We start from the raw sequence: 14,416 nt of genomic DNA, 5'->3' as shown, positions 1-14,416 counted from the left end.
GATTGCGAGATAAAAAATTTCGTAAATATCCCTTCCTGACACCAATTTTTTGAGATGCACTGAAGAAATTTCCAGTGATATCAAAGAACAAGTGACCAGTGAGATAAATGCTTCTCCATTTAGGTTATTTGCACTCAGTTGGACAAGTCAACTGACATTCCATCTTGTTCACAGGTTTCATTTGCTAGATAAATTCATGCTGTAGATTTAAAGAAGAATTTCCTTTTTTGTTCTTCTTTTGAGACTACTACCTAAGGTGAACATATAATGAAAAAGTAACTCACTTTTTAAATGAGGAAGGACTGTCACTGGAAAACGTGTGGGGGGTGCGTGCTGATGGGGCACCTACAATGTTAGGGTCAAGGTCAGGGTTTGCATCCAAAGTTAAAGCTGCTGCTTCTCAGGTTACAGTATCTCATTGCATGATCCACTGTCAAGCACTTACTTCCAGAACCCTTCCTAGGGAACTCCAAGCCATTTTAGACAGTGCCTTAAAATTGTTAATTCATGTCGATTCACATCTTCTGAAATAGCTCTGTAAAGACTTGGATTCAAAACATCAAGTCTTACCATTCTACACTAAAGTCTGATAGCTGTCAAAAGGCAATGTTCTTAGCCAAGTTTTGAACCTGGAGAGGAGCTAAAGATGTTTTTAGATGTGCAAGACAAGGAATCTATTTCTTTCAATGACCTGATGTGGGTACAATGTTTGACCAGCTTAATAAACTCAATCTGAAACTGCAGGGTAAAGACACAACTGTGATTCATTTTACTGACTCATTGCAAGCTTTTATTGCTAAGACCCAGAACTGGGCTAGGAAAGTTAACTTGGGTAATTTTGCAATGTCTGAGTTTTGTGAAGTTGCTGAAGAAGAAGAAGAATTTTCCAGACACTCCTCTGATCCTAAGGGCACAGATCTCATTAGTAAGAAAACCATTTAATCTTGAACCAGATTCTGTTCCAGACACTGACCAAGGATTTGCAGTAAGAGCTTTCTATGTAGGAATTCTGGGCCCAAGTGCATCATACCCCAGAATTAGAAAGCTTTCATTAAAAACACGTCTACCTTTCTCTTCCACTTATTTGTGTGAGTCTCGATTTTCTGCTCTACTTCAAATTAAAACAAAATCAAGAAACCACTTACAGGTGTAGGAGGACATGCGATGTCCCTTATCAACAGCTCCCTCGGTTCAATAGGCTTATAGATAAGAAGCAAGGAGAGCCCTCACTTTAACTGCCTGACCTAGTTAGAAGTTACACAAAAGAGTAATCTTGTTTATTTTTGTCTTCTGGCCATGAAAGTATATTTCAGTTGTAAGTACAGTACATGACTTTTATCTGTTTATACAGTGTCCCCAAACCCCCAACAAACCCTTTCTTGCATGGATAGGTTCCAGAACCCACTGCAGCAATGCAAAATCCACAAAAATGCAACAATCCCCTCTAAAAATGGTTATAACTGCCAAATACTCTATACCCCTTAAATTGAAATGCATATATCTGCCTATTCTAACAGTTCACTGCTTAATTTAATAGTTCTAACAAAATATACCTTAAATTCTCATACTAAAACAATTTAATATTTCAAACATAAATAAACCCCAAAGCATCATCCAAAACCCCCTAAAGTCATCTAACAGTACCATCCTACAACTGTTACTCTGTATATACATCCCTAAAATGCTTATATGTAACTGCCTATATTAACAATTCATCACCCAACTTAACAGTTCAAATAAAAATATACCTCAAACTATCATCCGAAAACACCCCAATATCATTTCAAAGTCATCTTACAACATTACCTACCTGACTACAACGGTTACTCTTAAGTATCCCCTAGAATTCAGACACGCATATTTTCTTTTACCTAACGTAACTTTGTGCATCATCTAGGCAGTCCCCAGTTTAGGGCAAGGTTTCATTCCCAGCCAAGTGCCGCTAACCAAAAAACACTGATAACCAAAAATTGCAGATAATTCTGGCAATAAATGGCGTTTACAACATTGTAAGCGCCAATAAACCACTTATCAGCGCCATTAACCACTTATCGGCGCTGATAAACTGCTTACCGATACCAACAGACTGCTTACCAACACCGATAAACCGCTTACCAACACCGATAAACCATTTACCGACACCAAAATCTGGTTAACGACATTGTTAGCCAAGCGCCACAAAACCAGATCGCCAATAAGCGAGGACTGCCTGTACTGTACTGCTCATAATGTAAGTACATTTTATTGATATTCTGCTGTGTTGTAAGATGATTTTGAAATAATATTCACTGTACAGTATGTATTTTAGGATAATACTACTGTATAGAGCATATCTAAATTACATGGGTAGTTTAGAATGACAGGACAAGTTTCTCCAAACAGAATGCTAGGTTTGTCGTCATGTACAGTAAGTATTGTCGTGATTACATACAAATACATTTATGTTACAAAATGATTTACTGTACTGTGTTAATTTTGAAACATTACAGAAATATTACTGTATGTAAACACAGAAGAATATCAATAAAATGTATTTTTTTTTTCTTAAAGATGTTCGACCCATGGCAAAACATAAAGATTGGGAAATGGAAGATGGGTTCTTGTTAAAATACCTAGGCACTATGCTACTTGACATGTCATTGGCTGGCATTTTGTTAAGCAGTCAATCCCGAAGCGCCATTCATTTTCCTTGGGGTAACTGCAAGACACTACAAGGCAGCATCTTCACAGATCACCTTGTGTACTTCCTGTGTTCAGCACTACGCTCTTTCGCGATTTGTTCACTTACTGTTTATTGTTATGTACGGTAATTATTAACCATGCCCTAAGATGCCTCCAAAACACCCTGGCCCTTCGAATTCTGAGAAAGAGCCAAAGCGTCAGTAGTTCATGACATCAGAATAAAATGTCAAAATCCTGGATATCTTGAAGAAGCAATGAAGTTTAGCAAAGATAATACGCCATTATTCACTGAATGAGAGTACGGTAAGGTAATTAATCAATTACCATTTTTTGACGAGAGCATTTACAGTAACGTACACATGTACCGTACAGTATAGGATAGATTGCACATGAAGAAGAAAGAGACGGATATAAGGAGGGCCTTAAAAGGAAACTTCTCGGGTAAAAGTGCCAAGAAGGCATCCACTGGGCAAGACAAAGCAGTCGCAAGGGTGGAAATGTCTTTAGCGTGCTGGATACATGACTGGAAACTGTATGCCTTTTTCAATATATTTAATTTTAAAATAAAAATGAGAGCCATTAATCAGCTCATTATACTGTAATCAGGCCAGCCATGGATGGTTCCACTGTTTCTCAAAAGAGGTACAAGCTGAAGAGCGTTTTGCTGCATGGTGAAGTGGCATCGCTTTTTGACTGGTAGCGAAATGGAAGGTTTGTCTGGCGACATAGAAGATTTGTTTGGCGATGACTTCGAAGGCCTCAAAGAAGAGGAAGAGCCACAAACAGGGCCTTTCTCAGCTCCTCAAAGTTTTAATGTGAGTAAATGTATTTAATGTGTGTGTGTTCAGTGTCGAAGCAAACTGTATGCCTTTTTGCATATATTTATTTTTAAAATAAAAATGAGAGCATTAATCAGCTCATTATACTGTAATCAGGCCAGCCATGGATGGTTCCACTGTTTCTCAAAGAGGTACAAACTGAAGAGCATTTTGCTGCATGGTGAAGCAGCATCACTTTATCCAGAGCTCTTCAAGAAGCTCAACAACGATGGTGGCTACCATCCTGAATAGTTTGGTTTTAATACAATCTTATTTTTAACTGGAATCCCTTGTTTTATACAATTTTAATTGTCTTTAGCTTTACTGTACTTCTTTAATAATTTCAATCCTTTATTCCAGGCGTTCAATATGGACAAGACCAGCTTGCTCTGGAAAAAGATGCCTTCACAGACATACTTCATGAAGGACAAAGCAAAACCCTCCAGATTCACAGCCCAGAAGGATAGGGTTACACTCTTAATGTGTGGCAATGCTGCTGGCTTCATGCTGAAACCAGGCCTCATTTACAAGGCTGCCAACCGCAGGGCTCACAAGAATAAGAGCAAGCACTTTCTGCCCGTGTTTTGGATGTCAAACTCCAAGGACCAGATCATCAAACAACTTAAGAATATCTAGTTCCATCAGACCTTCATCCCTTAAGCATAGGGTTACCTCAACACTTTGGCTTGGACTTCAAGGTGCTGTTGATTATGGATAGAGCTGGTGGCCAGCCTGGGAATCTTGATTACGAGGGAGTCCAACTCGAGTTCCTCCCTGCCAACGCCACCTCTCTCCTCCAGCCTATGGACCAGGGTGTGATCCATGCCTTCAAGGCACTATACACCCGGAATCCCATCGGCCACCTTGTTCAGGCAATGGACGATGACAGTGAATTTACGCTAAAGGGGTATTGGCGTAAGTTCATGATTGCCACGTCTGTCCATCATTGGCAAATCATTGAAGGAGATGAAGAAGGAGACCCTTAATTCATGCTGGAAGAAGTTATGGCTGGAGTGTGTTAATGATTACCAGGGCTTCTCTCCTGGAGAAATTCAACATTCGGCCATTGGTAAGGAAGTCCAATTGGCGAGGCAGCTTGGAGGAGAAGGCTTTGATGACATTACTGCAAAAGAAGTCGGCATCCTAACTGATGCCCACTCTGACCCCTGACATACCAGGGTTTGGAAGAGCTGAAGAAGTCTGCTGGCCAGGAAGAAGACACACTAGGTACTTTATTTTATCTTTTATTAAAAAAATAAATTAAGTGAGTCAGTTTTACAGTTATCCCCTAGTGTTTACATTATTTTACAATGATAATTTTTCTTCTTACATGGACCTCTTACTTTTATAAACAGAACATTACATATTTCAGTAGTTATCAGAAAAGTAAGATTTTTATTTACCTTCGTAAGTTTTCATCAATATATCTATTCCAGGTTCAGGGGATAGGGCCTGTCTGCGGAAGTTCTGTCTGAACTTTTGGAGATGCTTAAGGAGGCAGGGGATAAATTTTCAGACCTTGATACTCATATGGAATGTGCCCTAAAGTTTAAGAATGCACTTGAAGGGGTAATGATGCTCTGTAATAACCTCCTTGTTAGCATGTTTATCAAGTGGAAGAAGGACCCTCCAAGGCCTCTCGAAACTTCAAAGTGCGAGTGGTGGAACTGGTGGAGGAAGCGCCTTCTGAAGAAGGGGAAGAGGCACCCCCAGAGATGTAACTCCTCTGCTTTGCTTTGCAGTCATAGACTATCATTGTCATCATTCACTGGACTGCACAGCTAATTCATCACCATCTTTAATTATCATTCATGATTTAATCTTAATATTAAACTTTGAATGAAATGATACAGTATTAACGTGCTCCAGGATGACAGTCCATTGCCTGAACTATTAAAATAAGCAGTGAATTATTAAAATAGGCAGTCATACGCATTTTAGTTTGTTGACATATTTTGTTTTATTCTAAGTTGTGCGTGTAGCTGTGGTAAGTTCTGCAAATGTCTGTACAGTATCAAGAAAGCTACGACAGGGATCAAAACTTCCAAGTACAATAGAGTATGTGCTGTACTGACGATAGTGTAAGCAACTTTACTTTGTATACTGCATACAGTACATGTAAAGCAGGTTCATATGTTATGGAAAATATGTACAAATTTCATTTAATACTGTATAATGTGGTATTTTCATTTCCCGCATTAGTGACGATTTTAGAGATATGGTCCATAGAAAAGTTTGCGAATTGGTGAAAGTTCCCGCGTAAAAGTGAAAGATGTTCTACAAAAATATGTGACACAATGAAGCGCCAAAATGTGGGGGTCCACTGATGTCTTTTGAACCTGAAAGTATTTCTAAACTTTAATACAATACGCAAGTTTTATTAATAACGACAACAGTAAATTGGTTAATTTCTTGAATAAAAAGTAAACTGTAATATAATTCATAAGTACAGTATGTTTTATTCAGGAACTTATTAAAATCATGAAGTCTAAATCTGTAAAATCGTATAGTCTAAATCTGAAGGGCAGAAGCCTAATACTATAGATAAGAAGCAAGTATACAGCCATCACATTACCTGCCTGACCTTGTTAGTAGTTACATGTACAGTAAAACAACAGAGTGGTTATGTGTATGTTCTTGTTTTCTGGCCCTGAAAGTATTTTTAAGTTTTAAGTACTGTATACAAGTTTTATTTACAAGGATTACAGTACAGTGGTTAATTTCTTTATATAGAGTAAACTGTAACATATTTTTACTTATTAGTCTAACTCTGAAGGGCAGTGAGCCATGAGTATCTGGGAATGCCAGAAGTGGGTGGCCATGGTCTTAAAAAGGTTGAAGAACACTGGTCTAAACAGTAGTAAGAAAGACTTCACAAACCGAAGAACAATGTTATCAGTGAAATTTCAGTGAACTTATCAAAACAACTCTAACAGCATCTTTACCCAATTAAAATATGTAAATTCTTACTAGCAAAGCTGACTATATCCATAAAGATCTCTTCCCAACCAAATGCTGAACTTTGTACTGAGATAATTGCACTTATAGTATACTACAGATCATAAAATAAAGGATGTTACTACAAGCTAAATACAAAATATTTCTAGGCTAACAAGCATCAAACATGCAAAATAACATGACTAATAGTTATATAAACTGCTCATAAAAGGAATGCTACCGAGTTGAAAATGGCCAGCATTGAGAGAGCCTCATTTAAATTCAAGGCACCTGGATAAAATAAGAAAATAAATGTTAATAATAAACGCAAAAATTGGGGAGACAGCAAATCTCTCACTCAAAACCCTAACTTATTTATGGGACTAACTTTCCCACTGAATATAATCCTGTGATTTATCTTGGAGAAGGCTGACAGGTCTTGTAGAAAAATTCTCTCCATGAGCAAATATAATGATCAAAAGACCTTAAAATTAACAAAACAAGATAAAGCTACTCTTAGGCAAAAGTACTTGTGGAATCCTGCATCCCAAGTAACAGTATATAAATTACTCTATACTTAGAATACTAAAACACTGAAAAACTTCTATTTACATTATTCAGATATAAATAACTAACAAACCAGGTATTAATCATCATCATATGATAACAAAATGCACCATATCATAAAAGAAAAAGCACTAAAACAAAGCTTGCACCACCAATAAATGCTGCAGTTTTATGATGCATGTTATTCAAATACTTACGAAATGGGCAAAGAGCACAGTTTACTAATGACAGGAAAGGAATGTTTACTTAAAACATGACTATTTACTATGGAAGCATATCACTATATCGATAACCATGAAGTATTTTAAGAGGACCTATTGACTACCTAATGATGCACAGATATTGCTATTATTCCTTTTTGGGGAGGCTAATACAGTAGTCAAAGTAAACCCAAAATCACCCCATGCTACTGAATTCAAAAGGGAGGCAGTTATTAAGACATGGAATGTCTTAAGGGTTTCATAAAAAAAATTGCAAAAGGTGTGCATACAGTGTAGGCAAGATTCAAAAAACTCATTTTTTATTGTCTTTCCTTTTTCATGATAAACTTTAGTCAATAAAAAATGAACCAAATTGGACATTATCAAATCTGGAGTCAATTCTGATTGCTTATAAGGCCATTCCATACTCTTGATGAAGAGTAAGTTCAAAAACAAATGCTCAAAAAATAGCATTATGCACATACAGGTATACAGAACAAATAATAAGATAATACTACACTAATGTATAGGCAGTCCCCAGTTAACGGCGGGAGTTCTGTTCCCAGCCAAGCGCCAACAACTGGAACATCACAGTAATTATGGTAATAAATGGTGTTTATGACACTGTAAGCGCCAACTGGCATCGATAAACTGCTTAACGACACTGATAAACTGATTACTGGTGGCAAAAATCACTTACCGACACCAATAAACCACCTACCAATGCCGATAAACAGCTTATTGGTGCCGAAAACCGCTTACCGGTGCCAAAAAATCTGGTTAACGATGTCGTTAGCTAAGCACTGTAAAACCAAAACGCCGTTAACCGATGCCGCCGATAAGCGGGGACTGCCTGCAATCAGGAAAAACTATAATTTCACAAAGATAAAAAAACCTACTTGATGGTGAATACAGAACATGAAATATAACCAAGAAGTGTTTTTAAAATCAAAATGATGAAATCTGTAAATGATGAATACAACTCACCTTTTGATGACATCTGTTTCGAGTTTATACTACCCAGTCCTGAGGAATACATGACAGCTAAGCTTAATAAAATCATGTCAGGAAATGATAATTCCACATTACAATTTCCATGATTCTTCCCCCTACAACTTTACTGCTACTACAATCATATAATACACAGTCATTAATATTACTGTATTATTATTTAGTAGTTTAATCACACTACTGAACTAATATATTCAGCTCTCACAGGCCTGACCCAAAAGATTTGTCTTAATGAATAGTTTTTGGATTTCATTTATTGAATTATAGTTTTTAAATCCTATAACTGGCTTAACTGAAAATGTTAGATTCTGACAAGATTTATTTAACTAATCTGTTATCAAAACTTAACATTCATTGTCAATTATATTTTTAACAATCCCACAAAAATGTTTAACAATTAGTGTCACTTTACACTCTGCACCTGCACACAAAAGGATCTGATCATGTGAGCTATTCAATCAACAAATATCCACGGGTCTCACGAGAGTGACCAATGCTCAGTCAAGTCAAAATTACTTGTGTGTCACTCCTTTCGATATGATGAATTCTGTATGGGATGGATCACTTCTAATTTGTTACTATCAAGTTCATGATCACATACATTCTGCCATTCATTAACTATATGTCATATAGATGTTATGCAATATATAATAGGAATATGGTCATGTGAATTTGTAATAGCATTTGTAGCTATGGCTGCTTGATCAACTACTACATTTCTTGTAATGCCTACATGGCAGGAATCCAGTTACAAACTTTTAGTGTTACCATCTTCATTTAACTTATGAAGTGAAAATTTAATTTGTAGTGCAAGGTATTTTTGGATTACAATCCTGAAGGGCTTCTACAGCACTTCTAGTCACTGAAAATTACAAATTTCTGTGATGGCTTATCTTTAATAATTTTAATGGCTGATCCTATTGCATATATTTCAGCTGCAAAACCTGTTGTTCAGACAGACCAGAAAATTCATTTTGTTGGATGTCAAACAAAAGTCTAAATCACTTCATATGAAAGTAAAAAAATATAATGGTCTTCAATTGTTACCAAATCACAATGGAAACATTTAGGTTAATTAAGGTTCAACAAACTCCTAGAGTAATTGCATTAGTGAATATAAACTAAATAAAAATGTTATTGGAGATATCTATCTTCAACAAATGGGATGGTTTACAAAAAGAAGGTAAAGATATGTAATATACACATTACTGAACCTTTTCATAACTAAGACAAACACAAAGACTTAAGATTAACACCCATGATGAAAATCTAATCATAAAACACAGTTTACTATACAGGTCAACAAATCCACATCTCATATGGAAGATCAAACTCTGTAAATGTCACCAGAGTGAAAATCAAAGGGGCTAAAGTCATGAGTTCTTAAGACAAGAATGGGAGTGATAAATGTATACACAAAAAATGGAGTCTCAAAAACAATTTTATCTCACACCTAGACCACTGCCTTACAAATGCCTATTTTGTCAGTTTTTGTAGGTTAGACCAAGTCCTAAATTTTAAATTATCTCCTGTGTCATGGTTAATTAGTGACAAAAGCAACATAATGGGAAGGGAAACTCATCTCTTACTCACTTGTATTTTCATTTTTTGCTTACAGTACCTACAAAGTGCCAAAATTCCAACAGTCAAATAGCAGAGATGATGAAAAGGAATACCTTATCAAGCAATTATTATTATTATTGATGGTAGTTTAAACCACAGCACTGAACTTACTTACTTAGCTCTCACAGCCTGGCCCAAAAGATTTGTTCTTAATAATGATAAAGTTACGATTTTACCAATTACAGATTTCTAAAAATCTTAACATTAGCTTAATTAAAAATTATGCATAATTTTACTATTAATTATATTTTGGACATTCACAAAAAAATGTTTAACAGTTAGTGTTACTTACCAGTCTGCACTTATGTGGGCTATTTATCAAATATCCATGTGTCAAATGAAAGTGACTAATTCTCAGATGAGTCAAGATTACTAGTGTATTTTGTTCATTTTGATATGATGAACTTCATATTCTAACAAAAACTTGTGATTTTGAAATGTTAAAACAATAAAATACTAAGATTCATAGCCGTCTTGCTGCAGGAAGATCATATTATAATACAAAGACCCAAAGAGATTTGGTGTCCAGCAGTTGGGTAACATAATGAGATCTCACAGATTAAGATGGTTTGAGCATGTGTCAAAAAGATTATTAATAAATAGTTTAATCCGAGCAGTGAGTTAACATTCTCAACTCCCTCAGTCAATAAATTGTACTGCCTTAAATATCTGATGACTCAATGAAAAGGAAATGTTGAGGATTCTGATTAAATTTCTTTTAGGACTAGCATCCATGATTTACCCTCCATTTTTAGCTGAAATCTCCACACACACACACATCCACATATGGATACTATTTATGGCAAGTTGTAAATAGCACAAAAGTTCTTTGCATCATTCCTCTTGGTCCCACCTACAGTACATTCCTTTCTGCCTGAACTCTCCAAAATGGGCTCCCTTTAGTCGCTCCCTGCTTAGGTGTTTAATCTCACCTTGCATCAACTTTTACCCCTCTAACTAAACATTCAAGCAAGACCTATGAGCCTGAAAATGGTCTTACTGACCCCAATATCCTTTAAAAAACTAATAATACAGCCCATCCACATAAAACATTTTACTGTGCAAAAGGTGACCATCAACTACCAAAGTACTACAATGTTACCTGCAATTCTCAAATGGAATGAAACTTTAGCCTTTTTCTTTCGTGTCAATGAGGGCCACAATACTGCTATGAGTTTAATCTGCTTTAATTCTTATTCATGAGAATGGATTTCTGTGATGTCACAATTACTTATAGAATTCTTCATGTTTAATTTTGACACAGTAAATGAAGAGCTGGCTGCTTTACATATAAATTGGTTTTCTTCAATACATAAAGTAGCAAGGATACAGCAGGGTTCAGCTTTAATATTTGTTTCTTGAAATTTACGTGCCAAAATGAAATTATATCCTAATTATTTTGCTGACCTGAGAGCAATAGTTTATGAAGAATATTAGAAGTCAGATGGCATGAGTGAGTTAGGAATGATACCATAAGGGATATTACATTAGTTCCCTATGAAGTTACATTATGATTAAAGGGAGATGGAGATGGCTTGAAAATGTATTTTGCACAAGCCTAGGAGAACAGTTTGTGTTTGTGTCAGCTGGGCTTCTGTGGGCACTAGAAATGATGGAAGGCCCACACCTACTTGGATGATAACTATGAGAAGGGAGGCAGGAGACGAAAGGAGATTTATGGAATATAAAGCACAGAATAAAAAATGAGAGGCAAAACTTCAAAAAGTCCCTTTGAGTCACGTAACGTTGGAGGCGATGATGACGAATTTACCAAAAAGTATCTAATGCAATATATTAAAAAGTTTTTTAAAATAATTTTTTTTGAGTGCTTATACAGTATACTTCCAGAATCACTGAAAATCAAATATTTTTGTAATAGTAAACTTTCATCACTGAGCAGCAGAAAATCTAGAGGCAATATCAAGTAATGATTGGTGTAATTTTCCAGTGCGTAATGTAGAAATTACATATTACCCAAGGGGAAAGTGAGCTCAAATGCTAAAATGATAGCTAAATTTGGATTTATAGACCCAAAGTTACCTGTTAACATTAGAACATGGTAAATGTCCAAAACTAATGAATAGGCTATAATGTTTACAGAATATAAAGTTGAGCTTGATAAATACAAAATATAAAGATAACAAAAGACTAATAATTGCCAAAGAGAAAACATGCAATTCAGTGATGCTGTAGCAATAACCAAAGTACCCAATTCTGTTAAGAACTAATAAGGTATGACACACATTGTGAAACTTGAAAATACAACAGTAACTGAATATAAAAAAATATATAATTAACGACAATTTACATAAGATTCACTTAGTACTCAAACAGAAACATACAAAATAAAGCAAGGATGACAGGAAGCAAGTAAGCAAGGGCTCAGTTCCTTATCTGCTGTTGAAAAAAAAGGCAGGGATCAATGGATGGAAGAGCTATGTTTCCAGTGGTATTATCACATTAACAAGTTAAACAGCACTAATGAGATAATTTGTAATTCAGGGCTTAGTCTAACCACCCCAGACAAACATAAATAATTGTAAACCAATAGCTTATTCTTAATGTAAACAGAGTAAAACTAAAATATAATACTATTATAACAAGGATTAAGACAGAGAGAAAGAAAGTCACTGCTTAAATCCTCCAAGTGCAATGAAAACCCACTACTGTGCATGTCATTTTTTCATACTCCAGTACTTTGTTGTTTATTAATAGAATAAAGTCATTCCAATGAAACACTGCAAAACACAAAATACACTAACACAATGGGCTAAGAGGTACCCATTAACTCTTTAGCACACAAAAATAATAAATTAATTGTATGTTAAGGTTGCAAATAGTCATAGTCACTGTTGTCATCAAGAAAGGTCAAGGCACATTATATGCAAGGTCTCAATGCACAACAATTTGTAATAAACAGGTTTTGATGTAGGAAAACCCTGTTTTTGGTAGCTGCTGTGAGTCCTCAAAGCAGTTACTCTCAAGGTCCCCCAAGAGCTCCTTAAAACAGAAATCTCATATATAGTTGGTCTCAGCCAGAAGAGTGCTTGCTGGCACAATGACAAAATATAAAGGACTAAAGACAATACGACTCTCGTCTCTGGTCTAAAAAGACTACCTTGGTCTTCCCTTCATCCTTCTCACACAGACGTGGCAACAGTGAGTATGTTGGCTATTTTCCTCATTACACGCCAAGACTGTGCAAGCCAAATGTTTACCCCAGTCCCATGCCTTTATGTCTGGGAAAGTGGGTGGTTTGAAGACTCACAGCAGCTACCAAAAATAGGTTTTACCTATGCAAAAGCTTGATTTTTTTATGGCATCGTTGCTGTTCATCCTTTAAAGAGCTCACAAAAGAAATGGACGGGATGAAATGGCTTGGTGCCCAATAAATAAATCCCAACCACCAAGATCAAATTGGGTTCCAATCTATAGTCACAGGTAATCATCCATTTTCTTTATTCCTGATACCCATTACAGTTTGGCAAAAGAAAATGGTAAACAACACACAAACCTATTACTCCTCTAGTTATGATGGGGATACGTTGCAATGACCACATTACACAAAAATATTGCAACTCGTAGGCAGCCCAGCAGTGACTGCCTTTCCCGCAGCATGCTGGGTGATCATTTTCATTTTCTGCTCTAAAGTGATAAAATGGCCCTTCTTCATCACACATCCAGCAGGAGACTCACTTGGGCATTTGGAAGAAATGCTGATCTTAGGCAAATTTGTGTTTTAAACAGCCTAAAACAGACAAAAATCACACACTAATACTGACACAACTTTACACTGTAGATGGTGAGCACGAGTGAGGGATCGGTCAGGGCGAGAGATACAGATATCCCAGCCTCTCGGGACAAAGTATCGTACATCGTACAAGGCTGCCTGTGCCCGTCACGTGAGATTTAAAATATTTTCAATTTTGTCATTTCAGTATTGGCAATGTTACTTTGAAATATCATAACTGGTATCGCCATCATAACTTTGAAACAGTGTAACTCAAGTACTACTTGCATGTATTTTCCCTTATGGTTCTAAGGTAGCTTATCCAATTATACTGGCTCTATCTTCAGAATTATTGTGCCTTTCCCAGCAATATCTCAGCATGACCACCACTCTCATGGCAATGACATGTTTTTGGAATTTTGGTCCAAGGAAAAAAAGGTTATCAACCATTTTCTTTATTCTGGATACCCATTGAGGTTTGGCAACAGAGAACAGGAAACAACACAAGAACCTATATATGTATTATCCCTTGTGGTTCTAAGGTGACTTATCCAGTTAGGTCAGTTGTGGCTGCGGGATTTTGTGCCTTCCCCAGAAAAGGCGTGAGAGTATGCCTTTTTAATGAAGGGCACTAAAATAATTCTCAGCCCATGTAGAGAGTAGTTTGTTTATGATTAGAGTATGGGAAAAGAGGCCCACCTGGGATGTTTGCTGTGATATCTAGGTAAACCTTGAGTGCTTAAACTGGAAATAATGTTCTATCTGAAATACTGTTCCCTTATCAGAATAGGAGATTTTCTCTCATCAGAGTCCTCATTATTTGCCAGAAGACAACAGTAAATGACAGC

Source organism: Macrobrachium rosenbergii, chromosome 48 (genome assembly GCF_040412425.1).
Source record: "Macrobrachium rosenbergii isolate ZJJX-2024 chromosome 48, ASM4041242v1, whole genome shotgun sequence".
Lineage (NCBI taxonomy): Eukaryota > Metazoa > Arthropoda > Malacostraca > Decapoda > Palaemonidae > Macrobrachium > Macrobrachium rosenbergii.
Note: the sequence above shows the minus strand (reverse complement) of the source record.